Here is a 27440-nt window from a genome sequence, read left to right as displayed (position 1 = left end):
GCAGGCGTACGTTAAAGAACCCCAGTGGTCGAAGTTTCCGGAGCCTTCCACTACGGCGTCTCTCAGATTCATATCGTGGTTTTGGGACGTTAAACCCCACATATTATTACCGATGGAAGCCTTTAGGCTCACGTGTTCATCCTGTCGGCTGAATTCTCAGAGCTGTCGTTGCTATGTGTAATCCTCTACATCATAATGTGCTGGCATATTACAACCTAAGGTACTTCCTTGACAAAGGTTTTCGAGTGATGTTTTTTGCACGCATCGCTTCTGTCGGTTGCAGCTGAGGTGTAGTTGACAAGCAGGGGCTTAATGAAACGGGAGCACACAAGCTCAGCCAAGTCTTGGCGATGCTGGTCGTCGCCAAGGCTTGCGCATTTCAAAAGGGCTGAATCTACCAGCGCTGGCACAGCTACGTTTAGCAAGGATGTCAGGGGCCTTTGGAGATTAAGTCTCTCCTGCAGTGCACGGCTAGCGAGCATTCCTAGCGTCTCTTGAACGTAGAGAAGTTCGTCGTAGGGGTACAGAAGTCCGCCTCTGTCCTGTTGCCTGGTAAACTGTTGCAGCGGCTGGCTACTGGGAACATTACTGTTAGTTGCCAGCAGTAATCACAATCGATGTGTTCCCTTACAACGCGCGTGATGTAGCCGCCCATATATACGGTGGCCGTAACTTGCCGGGTTGGCAAGATGGCTGGTACAGTTTTCACTTTGAAACGCTTGAGAACGGCTGTGGCGCCTCGTGGAAGCTCAGATGGATCCCTGGGTGTGCGAGCTGCAGCAGGGAGCACATTGCTTGATCCGGACTCTTGCTCGTGTAGGACGTTAGTGCCTTCAGGCACGGCAGCTATTCCCGTTTTCAGCAGCTTCTCGAGACCTGACATTGCAGACCGCACGTCCGGGGTGTCATTCGATCCCAGTGATCTTCTCAACGTACCGAACAGGGATTCAATAGGGTCACTGTTAAACTTCCTGCTGAGCACAAAGCAAAACTCTCTTGAAAGCAAATGCCGAATGAAAGCTACGTTGTTAGGAGAAGCGCTTCGTACGTTTCTGCAGTGAAAAAAGTTTGTGTGGAAGGTGACCTGTTTTTTATTTCTTCCATATACATAGGAACGGGTAATTCGAGCAATTCGAGGCGGCTGTCCTGGGGGTCGTCATAGTGCCTCACATCAGGGTTGTTCTGATGAATGTGCTCGTGTCATGCAGCAGAAACCAGCGGTAAATGTTTCGCATGAAAGCGATCGTTGGTCCTGCTGCCGCAAAGGCGGCGTCGCAGCTGTGCCCTGCTTGCTCTCTCAAAAATTCTAAGGCCGCCGTTACACTGGCAGAGAAAATTTCCAACGCACGCCCGACATGCATTTTTTCAATATTGTTTGGATAGACGTGCTTCCTGGTTAGTTTTCTTACAGCTTTAACAATGAGATTTTTCTGCAGATCGTAGAGCTTTTTCAAAAAACGGGAAGAGATTTCTCCGTTCGGGCCAATTTCTCTTTCTAAAAATTGAGACTTCATGTTTTTCAGCACGTGGCAGCAGTCGAAACTTAAAAATAACAATCTCTCGGGCTCAACCGGGTGCTCGATTCTATAGGTTAGAAATCCTCCGCACAGGTCTTTCATGGCACTAACATTTGTCTTGTGGTTGCCGGCCACGAGTCTGTCGACCTTGAATCCTGATTCCTCCACGTTCTTGATAACTGTTCGGACCAGCTGCGCCAGTTGATTACCAGTGAGGCCCTTTGTAAAAAAATACGACACTGGAATTCTGTACGATGTTGACAGGCCATTTATGACGAAGCACAACAGCGAATTTGCTAGCACGGGCTCATTCGCCGGGTCGTCCACGCCTGCGTCAACATGGCCTACGAAACAATCTTGCTGTTTGTTGTACTGCAACTTTGGTTTCATGCGCATCTCATCCATGATGAGGGAGCAATGCCTTGAAGCAGACGAGGTTAGAATTTCGCTCTGTGCTTTTAAGCGCAGCCTAATCAATGAATTAGAAGCCCGTTTCTCCGCTCGCGCCTCCGATGAATTCTCGGAGGGTTGTTCTCCCAGGCAGCTTGAGCAGTCCTTTTCTGGAGTGTTCATAACTCAGTATGATGCAGTGACGCACAACGTCTTCCGACCATGTGGGTTTTTTGCGTCTGAAATTAATTATTTGATTCCACAGAAAGACGGCTGATGTGCATTCCTGCATGGCTTGCTGCCTTATGTACGACATATCCGCAAGTTTCAGTCTTCTTTGACCTTCTCTAATTCCGCCTTATACTTATCCACTGTTTTCTGGAGTCTGTCAATTCTTCTTTTCATCTCCCTTTCTTTCCTCAGCCATCGCGCTCTCTCGCTTGCAAGACTGCAAGCATCATCATCGTCGAGCTTCGTCTCTTCGACAAGCATACGAGAGTCGTCGTCTGAGTGATCGTCGAGAGTCGTCGTCTGATGTGCACACAGTTGCTCTAGCGACGCAGTGGAGGATTGTTTTGATGGCTCTTCCTCGGTGGTCCTTTCATGTTCCATTGGCGTCTCTGTCTTACTAGCTGGGTTTTCGGTTGCTTCCGTCTCTTCAGGTTTCTCTTCTGACAGTGGCATGTGCTCAACTGTGTTTTCTGCTTCAGGCACACTCAGAACTTCTGACGATCTCTCTGGAAATATCGTCGGTACTGTGCCCTTCTTCAGACAGCGCCTTTGGCCAACGTTGAAATCTTCATCTCTGAAATGTTTGCTGCACACCTTCGAATAATTTTAAGTCACATTTGGGGTCCATCCACGTCTGTCGATTGCTCTGCGCCATGCTTCTCGCAGTGTAGAGTCGGCAGGGATTTCATGAAAAGATACACCCGGTGCCTTTTTTTTCGCATCCGACTTGCAGTTGGGCACACAACTGTATGCCATCTTGCTGCGAAGAGAGAGAGAGAGAAAAAAAAGAAACAATAATGTTTTGCCTCTCTCATTTCTTAAAATCGTATACAACAAGATTTTTTATAGCAAACCGACCCATTTTGTACCCTTTTAGAAAGCAAAACATTACTTCGACGAGACATAATAATAGGGGTTTGCGAATATTCGACATTTCGAATAATTTTCGAATAGTGTTTGCTATTCGATTCGCCCGGAATTTTACTATCCAAAGTATTCGAACTTCCCGAAAACAAATACGGTCAATGTCCGATTAAGAGCGGTCCCTTCAAGTTTTTGGTATGCTTCGCCATTTTACACATGTGCATAGCAGCAAACCTGTCTTTCAAACTAACGTATTTTTTTGGCGTTTCACCCGCACCCTCTACACGCAAAAACTGCCGCGCTGGCTGAAGCCGCTGAAGCGGTGATGAAAAGAGCCGGCCGTCTCCGTCGCACTGACGGCGCATGCCAGAACATCCCACGTGCGTGCGAGGCCTGCCTTCGATTGCTCTCAAGCAGAGGAAAAACGCGCTGCCCATGTTTCATAAGAAGCATAAGGAATGCCAGGAAAGGGGGGCTGCCTTGGCCGAAGGGCGTGGTCGACAGGCTTCAGAAGACGGCTCGAAAACTTGCTGTGCTCTCGACGCTCACTGCGCGTTTTGAGAGCTGACGGCACGAAAAACTGCTTCGGTCCCTAAAGGGCCGTATTCTCTTGAACCAGCATTTTGTTGAGTTACGTGAGATCGGAACCGAGAGATTTAGCTGGTAGCCAAGGTATTTCGTATACATTAAAATTTGTTGCTATCGCACTGATTGGTTTGCTCTTAAGCGAAACTGATTTTTTAACCTCCATCTCAGGGCCAAAGTATAGGCGATACGGCTCTGCCAATGAAATCGAAAACAGAATGCAGATTTTTCAGCGTGATCTTACGAATCACACAATCAGTGGCAAGCCAACAAAACGAAGCGAGGAGTACGGGTAGCGTTTTTTTTTTTTCCCCGAAGGAGGTAGCCAAGTGAGTTATATTTACTCCTGTTTGTTTCAGTGAACAGTTTCATTAAGTGATCTAATGCATGGCGTGGCCTGTGATTCGCAGCTGTCCTTAACTCTCCAGGAGGGTGAGCTGAACTCGTTCAATGACAACGAAAACATCTGTGACCTCGCGGGAACCAAGCTTGCGTACAAGCCGTTTGCCTCCTTGCCACCAAAATACCGGGACGTAAAACTGGTCGGCCTTAACATGACATCGGAGCAACTGTTCTTCGTGAACTACTGCGTGTCGCTTTGCACTCATAAAAGCGACACGCCCTCACAGTACGCACCATTCCGCAAGCGGTGCGTTGTCCCCCTGAGGAATATACCCGAGTTCTCGCGAGCCTTTGGCTGTGCAGAAGGAACTCTCATAAATCCACAGGAAAAGTGCTCAATTTGGTAATACATAGTGCACGTTTTTTTCGTTTCTTTTTTTTAACACCCTGTCAGTCAGGCTTGTTCTTGTTTGATTATTTATGCCTAATAAACTAAATAATGTTTGATGCGCGTGCATTAAAAATTACCATAAACGCGGTACATTTTCTTCCTATAGAGTGACACGGTTTGGGAAAGAAGCGTTTATGATATAAAAGTGTGTTTCGCGGAAGTAGCACTAAGTATTTAAGAAAAAAAGCCTGGATAACCGCAACTGCATGAAGCTAACGATGCATTGTTTGCCGTTATGGGGCGCTCGTTAGGGTATTCTGTTTTGCACTTAAGTAGTTGATTATCTGAAATCCATTATGCAAAATCTTAAGAGCAGAGCTGTTTAAGCCAGCTATTTGTTGTCATCCGTGAACAGAAAAACTATCACTATCGTGAACCGGCGCGCGCTGTGTTCGCTCTCTTGTTCCTCTTCGTCCTCTTCGTCTTTTGCTTCGTTCACGGAAACGCGTTGCTCCGATTTGTCCGGCCTGCGATGGAATAACCACCATGGATGAGAGAGCGAGTACAGAAAGAGATTTGCCGAAAATAATTTTTGTACGAGGCGGGATTCGACCCCGCACGACCACGATCCGAAAGTGAGCGTCGAACCAATCCTTTATTCAGTCTCGTTAGCAGAGCATAACCTTGTATGGTATAGCGTACCCAGGGGGTGGGAAATTGGGGAAGTGGGGGCAAGGAGGAGGGGAAGAAGGAGTGGGAGTGTAAGCCATAGCATAGAAAGAAAGCGACAAATAGAGAGAAAGAAATAAGAAAAACAGAAAGAGGGAGAAAAATACAGAGACACAAAGAGATAGCAAGAAAGGGAAGAGTAACAGACACAGAAGGATTGATGCATAGAAATAAATATACATACATAGAAAGAAAAGAAACATGGAGTACATTTGAGCTTCGCCTTCAAGAGTAGAACGCGATAGCTTAATTGGGCCCCGTGCGCATCGCCTTCTGAAGTGCTGGCCTGGCTTCGGTTCCTGTAGACCAGTCATACTTGTGTAGCTCCCGAACATATTTGAAGGAGTCCTGACATAATTTTTAGACACCGCAAAAGGCACAGTTTTCGTTTCTTTGGTATGCAGTCTTCACACTCTCCACACACCGGAGTCAGAAAGCACGCATAAAATATTTTACTTTATTTTAAGGGTTTCGTCACTGAGCATCTGTAATCCAACCCAACCGCAATGAACATTATACCGTCCAGTCAACGCAGTTCCGCTGAGTATGCGAACTCTGTGTCCTGCATGCAGCCTAAATCGCAGAGATCACTGTCGTGGTCACAGAACGACAATTCACTCATCGTTGTTTACATGGATCGCGAACAGATGACAGATCTGCCGCTAGTACGTCGCGAGTTGCTGTCTCCCCATGACGTCACACTGCAATGTCACGTCACTGAGAAGCCCCCCCCCCCCTCCGTTGTCGAAAACCGAAAGTCTTTTTTTTTGCTGCGCGGTAATAAAATATATTACATGAATTCCGATGCACCACAATATTTTCATTAAGGTTCTCAACACCACTGCTTTTATTTCGAGTAACACTCCGGAAATATTTGCAATTCGTGGCAGTACTTCTTTAATAAGAAAATAACAAAAGGTGGGTTGAACACATTCATGTGTGGGACGCGGGCCGCAAGCAAAATGTTCACGGGCCGCGTGTTTGAGACCCCTGATACATAAGGTGACTGTGCACGGGCGAAGTAGTTTTGTTATTTAGATAATCTGTTTTACTTCTTCAATACACATTACACATGACTACGCACTACCGTTTACCGGTGTAGGTCGGGTTCCCATGAATTACCCCCCAGTAATGTTCAGCTCTTTTTTTTATTGCGACATAGACTTGCCCTTAAGGAATAATACTTTGTATGCATATGTGTATTAGATATGCGCCGTTAGGTCACTGTTGTGTATGAAATGAAAGTGTCTTGTTGAAGCTGTTGCCATGTATCCAAGGTCATAGCTAGTCGTGTCACTACAGCGAAGGGTGCCATGCAGGTGGTGACGGGAAGGTTCCCTCTGCAATCCTTGGAATGCCTATATGATATTGTATGCATCTGCTTGCATCACAGGAACACAACAGTACATATACGTACACTCTAAGGCAAAAGGGTGTTAAAAGGGTTCGTGATTAGTCTCTTTGGGGACTAATGGAGCTGCCACAAGCATTAATCCATTTATGGACTAACGGCACCAGGTCTAACACTTAGTCCCCACAGATCACCTCAGAGGACTAACATATTCCTCACATTTACACCTTACCGGACAACTGTTAGTCCCCACAGATCACCTCAATGGACTAACATTTGGTCCTCACGTTTTCATCTCACCGGGCAACCGTTAGTCCTCGTAGTTGCACCTCGCCGGACGAACGGTCGGTCCACTCAACTACTCCATTCGAATGAATTTTTTTCCTCAGGAATGATTTCCTACGGTTACTCTCCGCAAGGCATAATACTTTTTTCGCGTCTTTCTTTCCGCGGTCAGCAACAAATGCCACGAAAAAGAACGCACGAAAAAGTATTTAGTAATGCGTGTGTCACTGCTTTCGCGGTCAATGCGACAAGGTAAGACAAATGTGAGACAATTAAATGTTTTATTTTTGACTACACTGACGAAGTTTCTGCTTTCTTTCAATGAATTCACTGCAAAATGTCCAACACAGGTCCAGCCTCGTTGTCATATCGCACAGAGTGCTTTTTGTGAAGCTGCTACAACGGAAGCGATAGATGACAGGCATTGTATGTGCCATGCGCACACAGGAACTCACCGTTCCTGTGTGCGCTGGCGCGTATCGGAAGGGTTAGTTCCCTTAACAAAGGTTTGCACACGGAACGTATCTCTGCACACGGCCTGCATCTCCCGCGCGGTTCATCCCTTTGCAGACTAACTGGCTTGCGCACGGCACACATCCCTCTGTGCTTGCTCCTCAACGGTCTATCCGTTCATCGAGCGCGCCTCTGGGGCGGCGTTACTCCTCTTTCGGGTACTTTTGCCTTAGAGTGCAGCAATCACTGGTACATGTGACCAGTTCCACGTCGAGATGACAGCCGGTGTAAGAGCCACCCCTGCCCGAAGCCTCCTAAGCACGACGTCCTCCGCCCTAGTAAGGTGAAGGGGGAGAGAGCAGACACACGGTGACATAAGAGCGCGTGTACCCTGCCAGAGAACATTTTTACGAGCTCGGAGTGAGTTGAGGGCTTGAGCTTGAAGGCGAATAGATGGAAGATCTGTAATAGGAGGGCAGTGTGCCTGCTGATCAGCAGCATTATTGTGACAGTTCGCAGCATGGCCTTGAATCCAGTGTACCTTGGCGCAAGTAGCTGTATTTAGATTCATGGTGTTTATCGCCTTGCAGATTTCCACTGCCTTGTGAACCTGGGAACCTCATGGAGAACCTCATGCGTTTACCATTACGTTCAATAATCACCGCTGTTCGCGCCCTTCGCGGATATAAAATCTCTTTTAAAAAACTTGTGCTCGATTATTAGAAGAAACGCTGCACGCATAGCCACTTCAAATTGCCTACGCGTCCCATGGCAAATCACTCGCAATCCATTTATGTACAGTACACCGAAATCACAAACCAGACGTGTCGCGTGTTCAAGTTACACGGCAATGCAAAGCTGACACAGAACAATATCTGGTTTATGTATTCTTCATCATAGCAATATATTAGTTGATGCAAAATCTATGTCAAAGAAATGACGACGGATCATTGAACAAGAGCATAACTGACGCGCCGGTTTACCGTTTCACGGTGCGGAATCAACAGATCGACTCCATGATAGCGTGAAACGTACCCCTCGGTCTCGATCGCTGCGGCATTCCTAAATTCGCCGGCAAACTGAGTGAGATACTATTGCTGTAAAGATTAAACGACGTCTGCGAAATGAAGCAAAGGTGCTTCCGCATTTACGTTGCCGCCGAACAATTTGAACGCCAACGGCCACGGAAAAGATCGATACAAATTGTATTTTGGTCCAGTTAGTCATCACTGAAGTCTTGAAACGTTGACACTTCAATTAAAAAGCAGCTATACAAATTAAATCTATATATTATTAACTCTCTAGTTGTCCAAAGCAAAATAACACGTTTGAATAATTCATTGCCTTGCGCAAAACAACTTCTTAGTCTGAAACATTTGAATGGTTTAGCGCCCCTAGCAGGGAAAACACAAACTAAGATAGTCGACCGCTAAAAGAGGGGTTAGTAGCTCCCCTCTGCGCGCATGTCGATGGAACTCGCCGCGGTTGATTTTTTCGCCCTCGGCGGCGGTCGCTGAAACTAGAGACTTTCCGGGGCCTGGTATTGGCGCCAGCGCACGCGCAGCTATTCGCCTTCGCTGTGCAGTCGCCATCTGACACTGTGCTAAAGCCGCTTGATAGCGCCTCTGACTGGCGTTTGCAGGTGGGTAACGCCATGGAGGAGAGCGCAAATGCTGCTAAACGGCGCAGAAGAGCCGAGAAGCTGATCTCATCGGATCCCGAAGTAGTTGCCTGGCAATTAGCGGTTCAGCGTACGAAGAATGAATCCTAGACAATCTGGAAAGCTAAGAATAATCAGCTGAACCTTTGCTATCGCTACGTATATCCTGGCATAGCCGAGCTAAGCCGCTGCAAATTTTTTAGAAAGAAGGGATTTTTATAATTATTTATAACTTGTAATTTTACTGGTTTTTACTCACCTTTGTACGCTCATACACCTAGAGAAACCATCCATCGTGCCGACAGCTGTAAATAAAGACGGAAAATCACCACGCGATCTCTTTTTCTTTATACCAGTGTCGTTCAAAACCCCAAGCAACGCTAAAGCCTTGCCCGATCTAGAATTACGGCCGAAAATCTTCCTTAACCTCGCTTTCCTTTTCAACCCCTTACTATACCATACCATACATAGGATATTCTATGCTTCACCCTCTTCTCTCCTTCTTCGCCTCCTCAGCCCCACTTCCCTTTCCCGCCCTTTGCTACACTAGCTTTACCATGTTCCCCAACGTTTCTTATAACTAATTCAGTTTCACAGCTCTGCTCAAGAAACGGTACAAGCGGTCGACGCGTCAATCTTAAAGAGGTATTTACACGAGGGAGATACCTTCGGGGGAGAAACGCGCATTGCGGATGACGTGACAACGACCTAACGACATAGCGAGCGGGTCGCGCCCGCTTGCTAATTCATGACGTAGTTGTCACGTGATCCTTAATCCTCGCTTCTCCGCGAAAGATTTTTCGCCCGAGTCAAGAATCTTGAGCAGCTGCTGTTCCATTTTGCTTCACCTGGCGTGGCCTGCGCGATTGGCTCCGGTAACGCACCGTTGTTCTTTGCCGGAGCTAATCGCAGAAACCACGCGCCTAATACCGCGAGCTCAGACGCAAGGGGTAGCCGCACGCGACGCATAGCGCATTTCTTTGTGCTCCCCTGCGTCATTGCGTGATTCTTTCTGAATGGTAATCACTTGCAAAGGAGTTCTTTCAATTTTGCCCGTGTGACAGGAGATACAGCTGAAGAATGTCATCAAGTACGCGCGGCTACGAAAGGGACCCTCGTCATCACTTCAAGAAATGTCTTGACATTCAGAACGTTGATCCCGAAACACACGAGAAAATGGGAACTACCGTCCCTCGAGGTCGCCCAACCGAGCATAGCGAATTCGCAAGGCTACCCTCATCAGCAGTCGTTCGGTTTGTACATCGTTGTCAAGAAAGTGTCAAGCATATTTCGCCAGCCGTCTAGTGATTGGGGACTTGTTTTGGGTGATGTTGGAGCGACTATGGGAAGCTTCTTTGCCTTTTGTAGGCTGTGTGGCTCATTTTCAGCAGATCACAGCTGAGGAAATTAATTTTTATACGATCATGATGGTGAATTTCTATTCAACGCAGAAGAATGGTGAAACGTTGATTTATAGGCAAGTGCAGTTAGCGAGAAAGGAGGCAAGACTACTGTGAGACATAAGCGTTTCTTGCACCACCAGGTAATGCGCAATGTAGAGTGTCAGTCAAGTTGGGCACGTCCTACTATATCCCGTTTGGTTTTGGTTGCCTTTCTATACAGTGTGAAAAAAAATTGAATATTTAACGAGCAATCCTTACACGGAACAATAGTCGTCATCTGGCTTGCGTGAAATTTGTTTTTAGAAAACTTGGCACTCGCCATTTTCTTGCCAAGCGTGCAGTGACTCTGTAATAGGCGCAGCTCGTTCAGGACTGGGATACACCGGGCACACGGCGATAACCCAAGGAAGTCATGCAAAATGGGCGAATGTCATCATTTTCTGCATGAAGACTCTGCATATGTCTTTTTTGGTTTTTTGTTGTTGATAGCGGGGCCGTTAAGCACTTCGTTGGGACGCGTGGCGCTAACTGGGCGTGCGCACTCTCTCTTCATCTTCTTCTGCAACTTCTTCTTCCCGGCTCTATAAATAAATTATAAATATAAAAAATATAAAGACAGTTTGCTCTTGGCGACAAACATTCGAAAAATGAGGACAGCTATAGTATATTTCTCTGTTGCAGCCTTGAGGACAAGTCCGCTTGTCAAAACGTCGGCTCGAGCGACACCCCGTGCTCGGCAATGTTTCAACAATTTAGGGAATGGGGTATTTAGGTATGTGCGCAAAGGAATACATTGAAGTACGCGTTGAACTTCGCCTTAAACAGTGGAACTCGATGGTGTAGTTTGGCCCGGTTCGCATCTCCACCTGGCTTTGCTGTCCAATCCCAGAATGCCTACTGCAAGTACAGTTACGAAGTGCCCATTAAGCCATAAATATTTCTTTCGCAAATGGGCGAAGTACCCACTACACGTCCGCTAGGCAACTCGCGCAATTGCGCAGCTGCGCTCTTTTAGATGCTGTTGCTGATAATCATGATTAATTATGCCTGTGCTCTTTGTTTTGGCGGGCCTTTAAAGCAACCACTCGTTGCGCAGTTTACATTTTAGGACGCCTGGTGTCATTCTGCGCTTCTTCCACGCAATATTGCGCGAGTTTAAGGAGACTCCTCGATGTACATGACATTCTTATAACGTTTTTTCCGAAACAGTTTCAAGGTCCAGCGTGCCTCTGTGGTAGAATACCTGCTTCTCATGAAGTCCTGGGTTCGATTCCTACTCTAACCGAAGTTTTAATATTATTCATTTGCATCCGTCTCAAGTTGTCGCCCACGGACAAAGCTGATTTTTTGCTCATTCTGCGAAACGAGCTTTTCAACGCCATCGCGTTAAAATACGCCTCTAGCAGAAACAAGAGCTTGAGGGGGTGAAGAATATTTCAATGTTAGGTGTGGTGACTCCGTCACTGTGTAAGGTATAGATGAGGCGTCGATACTGTGGTAATAATGTCAATACTGAGGTAATGATGTTTACTGCGCACCGCATTTTTAAGGATACACATAAGGCCGCTCAATGGTGTGATAAAACCGTGAAATGGTACGACGGGACAAGAGCGCTAAGGGGAGCGTCGGATAGTTCAAAGACAATATTCTTGCCTCACTGTTGCACCGGGCTCTTGGCCTCCGAATTACAGTTTTCGCGCCATTCGTAAAAAAAGTCATCACGATCGTAAATGTTAACTCTGGACAAGCATTTTATCGCTTATAGGGGCAGCCATCTTTGAGGGGGGGGGGGCTACGGATCATGTGAAATCGACGACTAGGATAGCATCCGACCTGGCCTTGTCGCATGCGCTCCGCCATTGTCCCTTTACTATCATTTTTGACGTAACCGTGCCCGAACCTCCTAGGCTGGCCGTACCGACCTCTGACAACTGGGATCAAAATTATATACGCTTGCTCACAGCGTGGTTGCAAGAGTACAATAATCTGATCAATACAGCCGAACGCAATAATCCACCTGGCCAATCTCCAATATTGACAAAGGTGCTTGTCTTAAACCTAATCACATATGCACTCCACTTTCAGCTCACACACAAAATGCGGCAGGCTAAAGTTGGCACTTTCATTCGCCTTGCGACCAAGTCAACTCTTCGGCTGCCGGACAGAACGAGTAAGGATAGCTTACTGGAGCTGGGCGTACACTATACCTTCCAAGAGTTAGCAACAGCTACATTATTCTCCCCAAAGAGAAAGGCTGTGAGGTACATGCCTGGAAGCTCCCTAGTGCAGAGCCTCGGGTATCCAATTACATCGCAGTAGATATTCATTGCCCGTCTGCCCGTACATGCCAGGTGGACAATAAGCTTGGCCACTGCTTAGCTCGAGAACATACGGGCCCAGATATGCAGCCCCACGCTTGGCCACACTATGCGATAACATGCTTGGAGCCCACAATAGCAACCCACCGCCACGGGTATGCACGCTGCTTGGAGACAAAGATAAAAATGACTGGAGTTTGACACGCCAAAATCAGCATATCATTATGACAACCAACAGGGAATAGGCCAAGGAAGGAATAAGGGACGTTATGTGTAGTAATTATGACATAAATGTGAAGAAATTGAAGTGGATGAAAAGACAACTTGCCGCCGGTAGCGACCGACCCTGATACCCTCCAATAACGCATCCAATGCTCTACCGATACTGCTACGGCGGCGATTTTCCTGGCATCCACTTTAACGGGTATATCACTGCACTTGCACCTAGGAGCGTTAGTCAGCGTCGTTCGTAGCCGTGGTCAGTGTGGAACACTCTTTTCTTGCATGCTGGCGCCATATAGAACGTGATTTTTTTACAAGCTGGCAGGTGCCCACTAATACCTCGCATACTACCTGAAGGCATCCAGTATACTAGAACAAGACTGCAGTGAGGGTCTCTTTCTTGTAGTCATGGTCAGCGTCGCCATGGCTACGATCGGTGCTGACTAACACTGCCAAGTTTAAATGCACAGATATGCCCGATAATATGGACGGGAGGACTACCGCCGCCGTAGCTCAATCGGTAGAGCATAGGGCGCGTTATTCGAGGGTTACAGGTAGCCCTGCCGGCCGCAAGTTGTCTATTCGTCCACTCTAAGTCCTTCATATTGATGTCATCATTACTACAAAGTCCCCTATACTTTCCTTGGCTTGATTGTATTTTGGTTATCCTTGAAGTCGTGTCTAAAGAAGAATGAAGAAAAACTAGCCCTTGCATTACCCTTCTTTCGTTCATACGATAATCAGACACGCCATATTGGAGGTTTCCGGATATTTTGACCGTCTGGTGTTGCTTGACGTACGCGAACGTCGGACAGTATACGAACCTCTAGCATTTTGCCTCCATCGGAACACGCACTTCTAGAATTTCGCCTCCGCTACTGGGACCGATCCCAGCACATTCAGGCCAGCAGCCTAGCACCGTAAACACTGAACCACCGAGGCGGCTAGAGAAGAGGTGGCACGACAAAGCGTCCTACAGAAACGACAGCCGGACCGCAGAACTGTCGCACCGCCTCACCAGAAACGGAATAAGCAAGAAGCGTGGCACTCGCGTCATTCACATACTTACCACTCACCCTCATTTACACAAACTACACAGAATATGTCCAGGTAGATAGACGGACGTGTGTCCCTTGCGCGGATGCACTCAAACAGTGCTTAATATAACATAAATCACCCCTTTGAGACCCGCATCGGTCGACCCTGTGTGTCACAAACGAGTGCTTACACCAATTGCGCGCGACAGCCTTCAAGTGACAGCACGAAATCTCGGCACCCAACAGAGCCCGCACCACGATACAATGCGCCACAACGTTCGCCTCTACATGGCGCCCCCCTCCCCGCCCCCGGAGATGAAGTAGGTCCACATGTGGCCCAACACACAAGCTCTCTACATAAGCTTACATAAAACAATTACACAAAGATAGCAATGACTGTGCTTTTCGGCGCCTTGCGCTGCGGCGCGGGCTCTGTTGGCGCCGTGGTTTCGTACTGTCGTTTGAAGGCGGCCGCGCGCTTGGTGTAAGCGCTCGCTTTTCACAACGAGAATACACAAGTATGAGCGTGGTCGTGGGAGGCGTGACTTGCCCATCTTACAGTGGGAAGCCAGCTGGTGCCCGTGGTTCAAGACCGGCGAGCTGCTATGGCCAGCGAGCTTCTGCAACAAGAACCCCACCTGCGGTGATCCATTTACCGCTTGTATTATTCACAGTCATGCACTCTGTATTGGGCAGCTGCGGCAGTAGTAGTAGTAGTAGTAGTAGTAGTAGTAGTAGTAGTAGTCGTAGTAGTAGTAGTAGGAGGAGTAGTAGTAGTAGTAGTAGTAGTAGTAGTTGTTGTTGTTGTTGTTCCTCAGACACTGTCGCAACCTACTTCGGGGATAGGCCATGAATCGGACGGTGCCTTGCTTAAGAAATTAATTCACTTTTTGAAGAAAAGTGTTTAAAATTCAATATTTTATGCGTTAAAATTTAACGATATAACCATTTAAAACTAAAAAAAATAGAAAATAAAGAAAGACCGCTAAAAGACATATACATAGATAAATTAACCGCTGTGACTAAGGAAAGAAGCGTTCGAAAAAGAAACTGAATTAAGTTAAACTTCACATTCAATTCATTTAGTTCCTCTTCGGTAATTGCATTCAACAGGGAAACGCTCCTGTGGCTAAAACCAAGTATGGTAGCACCAAATTCAGGAACCACCGGAAGAGACAGATTCATGTCCATTCTACGAAGGGGCTGGTCTAGTAGTCTTTTCCTTCGAATTTTAAACCTTCCACACGTCAAAAGAAGTGATCCAGGAATTCACTCTCATTACAGTGAAAACATAAGGGTGACTGAGCGAGACCAGACCTGTGAAGGTAAAAGTTCAGTGGGGGGACTCGACATCCTTGTAATCGATATCTCTTCCCTTCTAGAGGAACACAATGTGCTCTTCCAAGGAAATTTCAGTTGTGGAGAATCTGATGAAAACAAAGGAGATTTGTCAAAGCTATTGCACGTGGCAAGCTTTTCAAATCACACCGCTGTGAGACACGTCAACGTCGGCAATATAGAGGAAACAGCGCCTGCAAGATAGTGCAAGTGTATCCGCATATTCATTGATGATCGAGTATGATGCGCCATTGCGGAGGTGAAGCAAAAAAAAAGCGCTCGCGATTTTTTTTGTGAACAGTTTGGTTCAAATTTTCTACGCTAAACAATACAAAAGTTCAGCATGTTAGGATTCCGGGGAATAGCACATGGTGTAGCAGAAGGCAAGTGGAAGTAACGTTCACTAAACTGCGATGCTGAATACCGTCACTAACGTTTTATTTGCACAGGCCTGGTTTCGTTCCTTCCCCTTAATGTAATTATTGTGATCAAGCAGAATCAATGTAGCACTACTTCAGAGAATGTCGCAGATAAGAAACTATAAGGCAAATATTTCTGAAACCTCCTTTTCAAAAACTTGGCCTTGAGCTTTCCACATCGGCATTACTCTCCTTGGGGGCGTCGGCACTGGGGAAATGCAGCAAGTGAATATATGATGCCGTATTTAATTATGTAAAAGTAGTCAGGAGACGGCCACGTTAATATTATAAGTAGAAATATATCAGTATTTAATTGTATCATTTAACGCTGTTTAATTAACATTACATTAAGAACAAACATTACCAGTAACGTTTTTGCCTTAGTTTAAATTATCGTTTTCACATATTCGTTTTTTTTTCTTGTCTGTTTTTTGACCAGTTCTACTGCGCACGCTTCGTGGCCGATCCCCTGTAGTGGGCTGAGCCATTCCCTTAGGACCCGACGAACCAACCGACCTCCGTCTTAATGCTTTCATTTACATTAACCATTTTATAAAACCACTCAATTCTTGGCCAATCCCCCACGTGGGTGTGAACCACAGTGGGAGGTGAACAAGAGCAAGACAAGTACATTAACCGCAAGCTTCTCGGCCAGTCCACCATAGTGGGTAGTAGCCAGTTGTAAGGAACACGCAAGCAAGCAAGCAAACATCCGTAGCTGGAAACTATCCTTCGATTCAGACTGAGAAAGCACCTCGTTCTTCAGCGTAGACGGTCGCCAGCTGTGTTTCTGGAAGGTCCACGACCACTTTGCTGGAACATGGTAATGTGACTGGCTTTTTGTCTCGTTCGCTTAGCCTAACGTCCACAGACACCACGCATGCAACCAGAGACGCCGGCATAGAGTGGTTCAAAATAATGTTGATGTTCTTTTCATTTTGTTCTCGTAATTATTGCCACGAACAGAAATTGTAATTATCTATACACACGACACGCTACACTCAGTTCTACACGAAACGAGGTAGCCGTGTACCACACACTTGGAGAACATAGGTAATATCCTGCCCTTGCACGCCTTTTGGTGATTTCAACACTTAGATGGAAAAGTGGAGCAGTCAGGAGAACCTGGGCGCCAGTTAGTCAGCATCTGTGCAATCATAGCTATTCTTTATCCAGAGTTTATGCCTGAAGTATTCTTTCGAACTATATTTCAAGATTCTGCAGGTTGCCCATACGCTGCACATGTGCACAACACACGTACGCATTCTGAATATATATAAACGTTGTAACGGAGCCTCACTTTTGCCTACCCGTTAATTAGGAAATCAGGATAATTCCGACGTGTCCTCTGGGGCCGGCAACATATACAATGTTTAACACATCAGACTATCAGTCATTCGGTAATACTTGGGCGAAACCTCGTTAATTCGGACGATCCTCTGAGCGCGCCAAGCAGGAAGCGCCGCAAATGTGCGACGTAGGCAAGAAAAAAGGCGCAAGGCGCTCACGAACAACCGAAACGGCCGCGGACCTTCAAAAAGGCGTGGTAGCCATCCACAATCTTAGAACAATCGCGTTGTTGGCGATTTGTTTGTGCAAAACCACTCTGTTGGCTAGGATGGCTTCAGCCGCTGCGGCAAACCTCATTCGTTTTGGAGTTTACTCGGCGCACGCGTGCTGCGTGGGCGTTATATATAATCGAGTCAATAGCCATGGGTCAGAGCAGCGACAAGCAGTAGTTTCGTTTCCGCCGCGTCCTTCAGAAATGCGCAGTCACCATCCACGATTGTGCATTAGAGAGCCACGTTAATTCAGCAGCAGATGCGGTGCTCAGCATTTTCGTTTCGAATCTGAGCGTAGGCCGCGCGCATGCATTTAGCACTGCGTGGACGCTAAGCCCGTGTGTTCAGCGACCATGGTTTCGTCGACAGAGGATGCGGCAGTACCTTTGTTCTGACTTTTGGTCTATGCGCACGCAATGCCACAAAACTCAAATATGGTGGAAGATGTTGAAGGTGAAGAGATTTAGCGGTAGTGCGCATGCTGGCGAAAAACTCGCTTGCTACATTGCGATCGGTGAACGATCGGTTGCCGGCCATTTCTGTGGTGATAAATTTATGGCCACGTGCGCGTGGTGGTGTTGGTGGTGGCAGGGCATAATAACGAATGGGTTCATAGCACGTTTCGGCTCAGGACACGGGGGTATTGAGCCGCGGTGACATTGTGAACGAAGCCGTGAATTACGAAAATTGCGGCTTTTACACTGCACTTGTAGTAATGGATTAACATATTCATCAGGTAAATGAAAATGCACTCATGTAATTAAACACTTGTTTGTTATTTTCTTGATATTTTTGATAATTCGGCATTCGGTGACTTGTGCCATTTTTGCCGGTGCCTTGAAATCCGAATTAACGAGCTGTTACTGTATATATATATATATATATATATATATATATATATATATATATATATATATATATATATATATATATATATAAAGTGAGAGAGAGAGAGAGATGTCAATGCGCCATACTTGGCAAGAGAAGAGAAATTACTTAGTGGTAGCGGTTTTCTTAACCGACACACACACGCACACACACACACACACACACGCACGCGCGCGCACGCACAATTATGAACAAAGAGCCTTTGCGGCATGTTCTCGTCAAGGACGACCATTTGTCTATCTGCCATTATTGCAGATTAGATAGATAGATAGATAGATAGATAGATAGATAGATAGATAGATAGATAGATAGATAGATAGATAGATAGATAGATAGATAGATAGATAGATAGATAGATAGATAGATAGATAGATAGATTTCATAGTTGTTCTCCGGCTTTCCAGCGGTATGTTTCCGGTTCTATTACATGAGCCTTAATACGAGCACGCTCACGTAGTAACTGCATCATGGACAATTTCACTTGCGAAATTGCTTGATTGCTTACTTCATTCTATTTTCCTTACTGCCGCTTAGATAAGTAAGCGACGAATCAAAGGACACAGTGGTTTCCACAAAAACTAACATAAATATATTTCTCGGTTGCTCGTCGGTCTAAGTTATCTTAAGTTTCCTGATGGCTCAAAAGTCCGCAGAAGTACTATTCACAGCTTCGGAACCCGCTGATTGTTAGATTTACGCTGACGTCCCAAGGATACACAGGGACGCCTCCTGTACCGTTTCCGACTTCCGCAGGTTGACAGTGTGGAGGGTCAGAAACGCCGTTGGATCAGGATTTTCCTTACCAGCGTGATAGTTCTGCTGTTAGGACTGCTGTGCTGCACACTTGTACTCGTATACCTGGTCACCGAGCAGTCAGCAGTCAAGGATGACGCCACGGTGAGGACTCGAGAGCATGACATTGAGACCACGTTGTATTGCCGTAAATATGACCGCGTAAAATCTCTTGTTTCTTGACTGTGACATATATATATATATATATATATATATATATATATATATATATATATATATATATATATATATATGTATTATATATATATATATATCATGTACATAGTTAAACAAAGTTTGAACTACGCAACATAGGTGTTGTTTGAGCCGATGATGACAGAAGCGGATGAGTACCTTGACGAAGGCAAGTCCAGCAGTCGACACATTGGCTCCAGTGACACCCCTAATCAATAATTTTGAAGCTTCCATCTTCTCCTCAGCTTTTGGCTTGCTTAGATTTGCCGTCTCACTGGAATGTCAAAAATAATTTGGCCTGAGAGATGAAATGCTGGTAACTAGGTCGAAGCTAGCGCTGCTGTTTGGAAACACACCCATAACCTGACTATGCAATTAAAAAACTTAACGATATAATGCGGCAAATTGAACTGTGATGGTTAACTTCACGCATCACACTGTAGCAGAGGTTTTAACGCTACCATCATAACGGTCGCAATAATCGCCCTGTAGATACTGCGTGAATTTCACCTATGCGCTAATTAAGCGCAGAGCCAATCAGCCACCAGAGTTCCAGGTCGAAATCCGCGTTCACTTTCTCCCTTACTTTTCTCGAGGGCATTCCACCATCCCCTCTCCCCTTAATTTACCTCCTCCGGGCTGCGCGAAAGGAACGAATAGCACTTTGTAGCCTATATTTTAGTGATGGCATAGGCGAACGTTGCGTGTGCCGCCCTTGTAATTCTTATTCCTGCAAAAACAAGCGTTGTAATTTCCAGAGAATGTCGCACATATATTGCAAATTTGTATTTGGTTTAACTAACCCGAATTTGAAGATACCCTTCTGCGAGTCCAATAAAACCTGTGAACATAACATTCTTCAGGCCAGTATCGTTCTCATTTGCTAAATCTCGCACTTGTTTTTGAGTGCCCCACAACTTAGTGGGACACTAAGATATAACCACTTCCAGATCCCAAACCTGCGTGCAAGTTGTTTGAATTTTGTTCTCCTTGAAAAGCGGCTATCGCGTCCAGGAACGCCCACATAGTAGCGAAATGCTATGGTTGCCAAGCCACCATTCCTGGTTCGAATTATCATTTTGAGTAATTAGGTATCGCAAAATGAAATCCCTCAAGGCGGTAAGTGCTCAAGATTTCAACAATTCGTGCAGCTGTGACAGATACTATGTTCTTTCGTGGTCTTGCCTAAGTAAACCTGCAAGTTAGATCACTGACAAGCTACAGCGTTAGATAGACGAGGATAGAGAACAGAAGATCACAAAACACGATCTTATAGCACTGCAAATAAGAAGACCTGTAATGTTCGAACGATGCAGGTTAGGAAGATACTCCTGCTCTTCGGCTTCTGCTCAAACTTTCTCAACGCGCTACCGGTATATTTTAGAAATGAAACGCTCTGAATGCTGTTGCTAGTGTGTGTGGCTGAGTGCCATTTCCCATTCTGCTATTAGACTAGAAAAGCTCCTTTCTTATGGGCGCTGTAGTTTGTGTGAAGTTGCGTTACTGCAGAAGGACAACAGCGAGACAGTACATGTGTAATTATCAAGCATGATAGGGGAGACAAGGGTTTGGTTTGGGCGAGGCCCTATAAGATGCAAATATCTTTGTTTATGAACTCTATGAGTCGACGGACGATGTAAGTGAATTCTTAATGCCGCGACGAAAATAAGAACATCACGAGCATTAGAGGATGACAAGTTTTCCAAGGAGTCGTGAACACGTTGTAGAAAGTAGGCGTCTTCGCATGTGATTGTGTTGAGGTGGATCAATAAAAACCACCAGTTGTATTATTTATTCCCCACAAAGGCAGCCGCCCATGACCTCGATGAATATTAGATGAAACAGTTATTGAGCATTATTTTATCCTTTCTGAAGAAATCTACGGCCAGCACCAGAAACGCGCAACGGGCATCCGCAAAGGCACTTGCTGTTATCAGTGTGTATACAGTTACTAACCGCTACCTCCTGGTCTATGCACTATTGTAAAAAATACGTAGCGATACCATTCAATGGAGCAGCTGAAGCCTGTAGATGTCAGTGGGTGTCAGCGCTCGTTTATATCGTTTCGCGCCGTCGGCCTAGTTTTTTTCTTTCTTTTTTTGCTGCCGTTACTTATAATTTTTTGGTGTCACCAGCCTATACAAGGACGCGTAGGCGATTACCTTTCCGGACTATAAGTGGGATTGAGTGGCGCGGCGCTTGTTAATCTCAATGAAGCCACCAATAATAAACAGATAAAATACAAGTGCTATTATCTCATTTAATTGAACTCGCAGAAGGAAATTCATAGGAAAGAAAACGTTTCAACGCGATTTATACATACCCCCTGTACTCAACAGTGCCTGTAACAGGTGCAAGAATGCCGGTACGTTAATGTCTTAACCACTAAAATTAACGTGGGCAGATTACACAATAAAGATTGCAGCAAATGAGTCGAGGTCGCTCGGTTGCAGCGGAATCTATCTTCGTCCCACTTTCTGCAAGATAAGTACCTACGGCAGCTGTGAACTTTGAGAAAAATGGCGTCGTCGTAGATCGGGAGACGGCTCGTACATTTGTACGTGTTCTACTCTCACCGCTTACTTCGGTTGACGCGACACACAGCACGGCAACCTTTCGCTCACTGGAGCGGCCGTATTCATTTACGCCAGCATTTTGTAGAGCAGCGCCATACCCGATCTTGAAGGAGTTAGCTGCTATCCTTACCTCGTAAACATTACAATTTGTTGCTATCGCATTCATGGACTCGCCCTTGCGAAGAATAAATGAGTGCGAATGTAACTTCTTCAAGCATCGCTAGAGCAGAATAGAATAATCTACAAGAACTGGTCGTCCTTGAACAAGACTACATAAAATGTGCTCATTTATTACTCTCAAAGCCTTCGTAGAAGGATCCGTTGATGGGCGAGTTGGTACCCTTCGTAGTCTACGTTATCTACTGCTCACATTTCTTCTCGCTTTTTATTGCGATAACAATTTTAATGACATTCTCGAGGGTTTTTTCCGTCGCTGTTGGCATCGCCGTCATGTCCGTATAAATTCCAAATTTATAACGTCCCTCCGCAAAAGCGCGCGAGTGGGGCGAAGAACGCGGCTGACGCAGAGATCAAATGAGGCGGCCCATCTCCGTCGCTTGGAGGGCGCATGGAATAACATCACCCCGCTCGGGAGCCCAGCCGTCGAGCAGAGAGGAAACACCCTGTCCGTTTCGAACGTACATGAAAAGACGCGAAGTGAGGGGGGTGGGGGGTCGCTCGAGCAGCAACATTGAACTTTCATTCTAAGGGCGCGGTCGCGATCGCTGGCGCGTGCGCTATCTCGGCAGCCATCAGCGGGCTCTCGTATACCCCCTTCTACGTGCTGCGCTCTCAACGCAAAGAGACTGTGCGGAAAGAGCATCTCTCCCTGGAACGGCCCTATTCTCTTACACCAGCGTTTTGTTGAGTTACGCGAAATCGGATCTAATAGAGTTAGGTGCCAGTGTCGCCTCGCGTAACATTACAATGTGTTGCTATCGCATTCATTGTGATACTGTGACTTTTTAAAATAATCCAGTGTATACTTTCTTCAAATTTCCACCTCGGTAACAAATGATCTTAAATTGCATTTTTCTATAACCATGTGTTCTATGTGCAATAGACTCGGAATATATAATGATGCCTCAGTCATCCCTGTATAATATGTGTATTCCCGTTTCTGCAACTGTTTTTTTATTCATTCAATGATTTCGAACGTGTTTTTCAAACACATATTTGTCGAGCAATTGAAGTAAATTTTGAATACACCCCGCACTCTAGTGTGAAGGGAAAATAAAGATTGCGATGATAAACGACGTATTCCCAATTAGCCTGTGAGACTCTACAGACTCTTAACCACGGTGCCGTTTTTGTTGCGATAGCAATTAAATGGACAGTCTCGACGGGTTTTTACCGTTGCCGTCGCCGTCATGTCCTTCCGGTTTTAAGTGCAAATCGATAAAATCCCCCGCGCATCGTATGTTCTACCGCGGCTAAAAGCGCACGAGCGGGGACGACGAACGCAGCCGAAGCAGAGATCAAACGAGCCGTCCCGTTTCCGTCACTCGAAGGGTGCATGCGATAGCATCACCCCGCTCGGGAGGCCTGCTGTCTAAGCAGACAGAAAACGCTACGCCCTTCTTTAACGAGCATAAAAAAAGACGAGAAGACGCGAGGGGGGGGGGGAGAATCTCGCGCGAGGAGCTACTTTGAACTTTGAATCTAAAGGCGCGGTCGCGATCGCCGGCGCGCTCGCTATCTCGAAAGCCATCACAGCGGGCGGCTCGTATACCCTTCTACGTGCTGCGCTCTCAACGCAAAGTGACTATGCGGAGAGCATCGCTCCCTGGAGCAGCCGTATTCTCTTACACCTGCGTTTTGTAGTTACGCGAGATCGGATACAAAACAGTTAGCTGCCAGCCTCACTTCAATTTATTGCTATCGCATTCATTGATTCGCCATTGCGATGAAACTCTGACTTCCTTCCTAACGTTCCACTTTATGGGGGTTTTATAGATGCTAGAACTACCATTTTATTCATTAGCATCAAGTCCACCTTTAACAGCATATTTGGACAATACAATTACAAAAAAATATATTAATCTGTTATGCTGTACTACGCGGCATACTGCACTTTGTGTATGTTCAATCAAAACTTGCTACGAAATGTATGTTAATTCTTGGTCTGCCGAAAAACATTTATTGAGGAGGACGAAAGGAATATACTATTCTTGATATGCTTGTCAGAAAAAATATGCCGCTTCTTTCACTCCGAAAAGACTGACGATGGGCTGACTGAAAATGGGGTCACGTAGGAGAATAAGAAGCACCGAAATCAAACAACACATCGGCAATAAGCAGATGGTGTTGTGAATATTGAGAAATACGCACAGCTGGCCAACTTCGAAATTGCCAATACTGATAACTGCAAACAGCATGTCGCCTTATTCCCACACAAAGCTTCCACCCAACGATGGTGAGGTATCATTTAGGTTACTCGGACATGATGGGATGGCAGGTGCGTTTGCTCTTGTACAACTGTGCTCAGATGTATATATGCTATTTTTAGTGTAAGAAGTGTATTGCGGAATAACCAAAGAAAGTGATGGCTTCTATATCAAGTACTTTGTTTTCTGCCCTTGCCACCAGGTGGACACATTGGCTGCCCTACATGTTCCAGAAACTCCGGCGCCCAGTGTAACACGGTCAACGGAAAAGCCTGTGCCCCTGCCTTGGAATATCTCAGGGACTATCCCGCCTGAACAGAGACATGTTATTCCACCCAATGACCTAGACGGAGATGAATGCGTCTCGCCTCTCTGCCTCAGTGTGGTCAGTAGGCTGCGCTCCAAACTCGACTTCAACGTTGATCCGTGCAATGACTTCTACAAGTACGTCTGCGGGAAATTCAGAGGCGAGACTACCTTCAGTCACGTACGTGAGAATACCCGTATTGTAAATTTTGTGCTGTAAATACTTTAGATCACTTTCACTATTTCATAGTGTCCTAAAGAGTGCGAGAAAAGGAGAGATTGAACGGAGTGAACGTTAAGACAACTGGCCGGAGGTTGGGACCAAACACGTCCTCCGCAATAGTTTGTTTTTACCGCATTATTCGACGTCCCCATCACAATTATTGAACCTTTTAGGCTGTCTTTGGCTTGATTGACTCGTTGCTTTATATGGTTGGATCAAAGATAAATAAACATCCCGCTGATTCAATCACCTCATTTGACTGGCTTCAACCCAGCATTACGGTGTCATTATGCACCGTGCGAGGGTTCCTTGGTCAGTTGTATGGCTGTCAACGATCACGTGATCGTAACGTCTTCTGGTAAAAATTACGTTTCACATTCGCTATCATGGCCACTAGCTGAGCTTGCTAACATTTGCAGGGTATCAGGCACGAAAATAACGAAGATAATGTCCCAAGAAACAGCCTCCCGCCGTAGATCACTTGGTAGAGCACTGACAGCGTAATGCAAAGGTATTGAGTTTGAGCACCAGCGGCGGCGAAGTTGTACATTTGCCCATCGTAATTAATTTTCGTTTATTCCAGTGTGTCGACTAGGCGCCCGTGGGCGTTTTAGAGTGAAGCCACTACAATGTGCACCATTACATTGTTGAATGTGAACGACTGTTATCCTGCGTCTAATATGAGCGGAATCGGTGATGATATTCGGGATATTTCCGATCACAACGGCGGTAAGACCTGGCGGTTGGGAATAGATATTCTACTATTGCAGTGCATACACGGCCCTAGGCGATCCCGATTAAAAGCGGAGTTACAGAGATATTTTACACGCTTTAGGTGTTTTCGCTTTTCTTTCGACCCGACGAATGAGCTTGAAGCTACACAGAGAGGGATGAGAAAGAAGAAAGAAGCTACGTCACGCGTCCTGGTGAAATCTCGGTGGTATTCTCGTGCACGCTAGTGTTGTTATTGTGTAATTTTAGCAGACTATAGCACCGAGAATGTACGGGCTTCTGCATGAAGAAAGGGCGCTTCAGTAAGTGGCAGCTTTGTGCAACGCTTGTGAACTCTCCGCGCCGCGCACGACTGCAAGAGTTGGCTGAGCTGTTCGCTGCAGTCTCTGCTTTCCGCTGCATGTGTTTCTTGAGCAACCACGAAGGGCGCTTCGTGACTCTTTGGAGATACTAAGTGCTAATAAATTGTCTGCCGTAAGTTATGTGGGTAAGATGGTGCACGCGCTAATTAGCCCTTCAACCCACACGACTGGTTGTATGCGCTGGCATCTCGACGCCTCGAGTGCATGACGGTATCTGTCACTCACGGTTCCACGAGCTCCTGAAGCACCATTCTTGGGTATATGGCCGAGGCGCCAAACTTAATCGATGAAAGTCCAGCTCACGAGAGAGAGATGAAACTTTCTCCACATAGCGAATGTGTGGAAAATCTTCGTTGGGTGGGGCCCTTAGTCTAGGGCTCGATTGCCTCGCGGGAGCACGCGAGCTCGCTGGACCAGCTGCTGCTGTTCCTGCCGCCGTAAGCTGAGCAGTGCAGACTCCCAAGGTGAAGGGGTGGGATTGGGGATAAAAGGAGCCAGGCCCGTAGCAAGGCCCCTCCCCCCCCCCCGAAATTTTGATGACACATGATGTTTTGTCAAACATAAATCATGAAAATAGGCGTTTTTCTCAAATAGTCAATGCTTTCAGCAAGTGCCCCCCGCCCCCGAAAAAAATTCCTGGCTAAGAGCCTGAAAGGAAGGCTTTCCAGCTGACGAATTTTTGCTTTATTACTCGTCTCATTATTCTGCGAGCGACACTCACATGCTTTCTTCACATATAAAGGGCTATGGAGGGTGGAGAGGGTATACTTACCTTGCTAAGAAATAGAACGCTCGCATAAAACAAGCCAACGTGGACACATTTCGCAGTTTGGAAACTTGTTTTCCGCTCTGCGCTTTTGCGAGTACTATTGGTATGCTGGTGATTTCGATGCACTGCGTGAGGGTTTAGGCCACCCGCTTCAAACAGCTATCACGCTCGCTCCAGGAACTTTCTGTATAGTTCATGGAAGAGTGAAAATCATCGACAGACGCCATGTCTTGTCGTTTCGTCTTCTTTACAGGTTCAAGAATCCATAAAGGTCGGGACCTTTGCAGACCTCAGGTCTACGAAAGCACCAACATCCAATCAAAGTGCTTTCCAGAAAGCAGCTGCGATGTACCAAGCGTGTGTGTCTTTCGCGTCGTCATACCTGCCAGAGGTGAGTATAAAAAAATTCCCCCACCTCCCCGAAGGGAATCTTGAGGAAATGCGAATGCATTTCTTGCGCCGAGAGTACACGGCGTAGCAATTTTAATGGCGTAAAGCTGGACAAATCGACGCGCTCAAGTGTCTCCCTTTTGGGCGCCTCTTTCAACGAACGCTTCCTACGTGCGTTCGTAATCACCTCAGGGATGTTGCCACCGCCTTCAATGCAGCACAAACGCGTTTAGAACGCGCTGTTTTCAGGCTGTGCCAAGGCAGCACAAACGCTACAAACGCGTTTCAAACGCACTGCATTGAGGCGGTGGCGCAGGGAGGAGAGAGAGCGAACGGTGAGAGAAGGAGCGGCGAAGCAAGCACCTGCCCTCTCCTACGCACTCTCCACACACGCGGGAGCTCGGATGCGAGCGCACTCACAGGCCCCAGCGCGCTCCTCCTCTCCACTCACTCTCCGCTACTCCGCCCGCACCACCTGCTCCGGTTGCTAGGGGCGAGGATAAGCGCGCGCGCCCGCAGCTGTTGCTATGGGAGAGGGAGTGAGAGCGGAGAGGCGCGCGGACAACGCCGGATGCCTCACATAGCCCGACTAAGAAATGCATTCGCATTTAAAACTAAGGCAGCGTCGCACTAGGGCGGCCAAGCCTGAGGGATGTGCGGATTTGGCCAGCCTTCTTTGTTTCTCTTTGGTTTATCGTGCTTCTTTTTGTCTGTCGTGCTTTT

At 46.5% G+C, this 27440-nt stretch overlaps 1 pseudogene; it reads right to left on the bottom strand.

Annotated features, from left to right (window-relative positions):
• Positions 1-208: 208 nt before the first annotated feature.
• On the bottom strand, positions 209-2591 carry LOC125758280 (uncharacterized; annotated as a pseudogene).
• Positions 2592-27440: the final 24849 nt, after the last annotated feature.

This window comes from Rhipicephalus sanguineus, chromosome 4 (genome assembly GCF_013339695.2).
Source record: "Rhipicephalus sanguineus isolate Rsan-2018 chromosome 4, BIME_Rsan_1.4, whole genome shotgun sequence".
NCBI lineage: Eukaryota > Metazoa > Arthropoda > Arachnida > Ixodida > Ixodidae > Rhipicephalus > Rhipicephalus sanguineus.
This window is presented reverse-complemented; position numbering and strand designations above follow the sequence as displayed.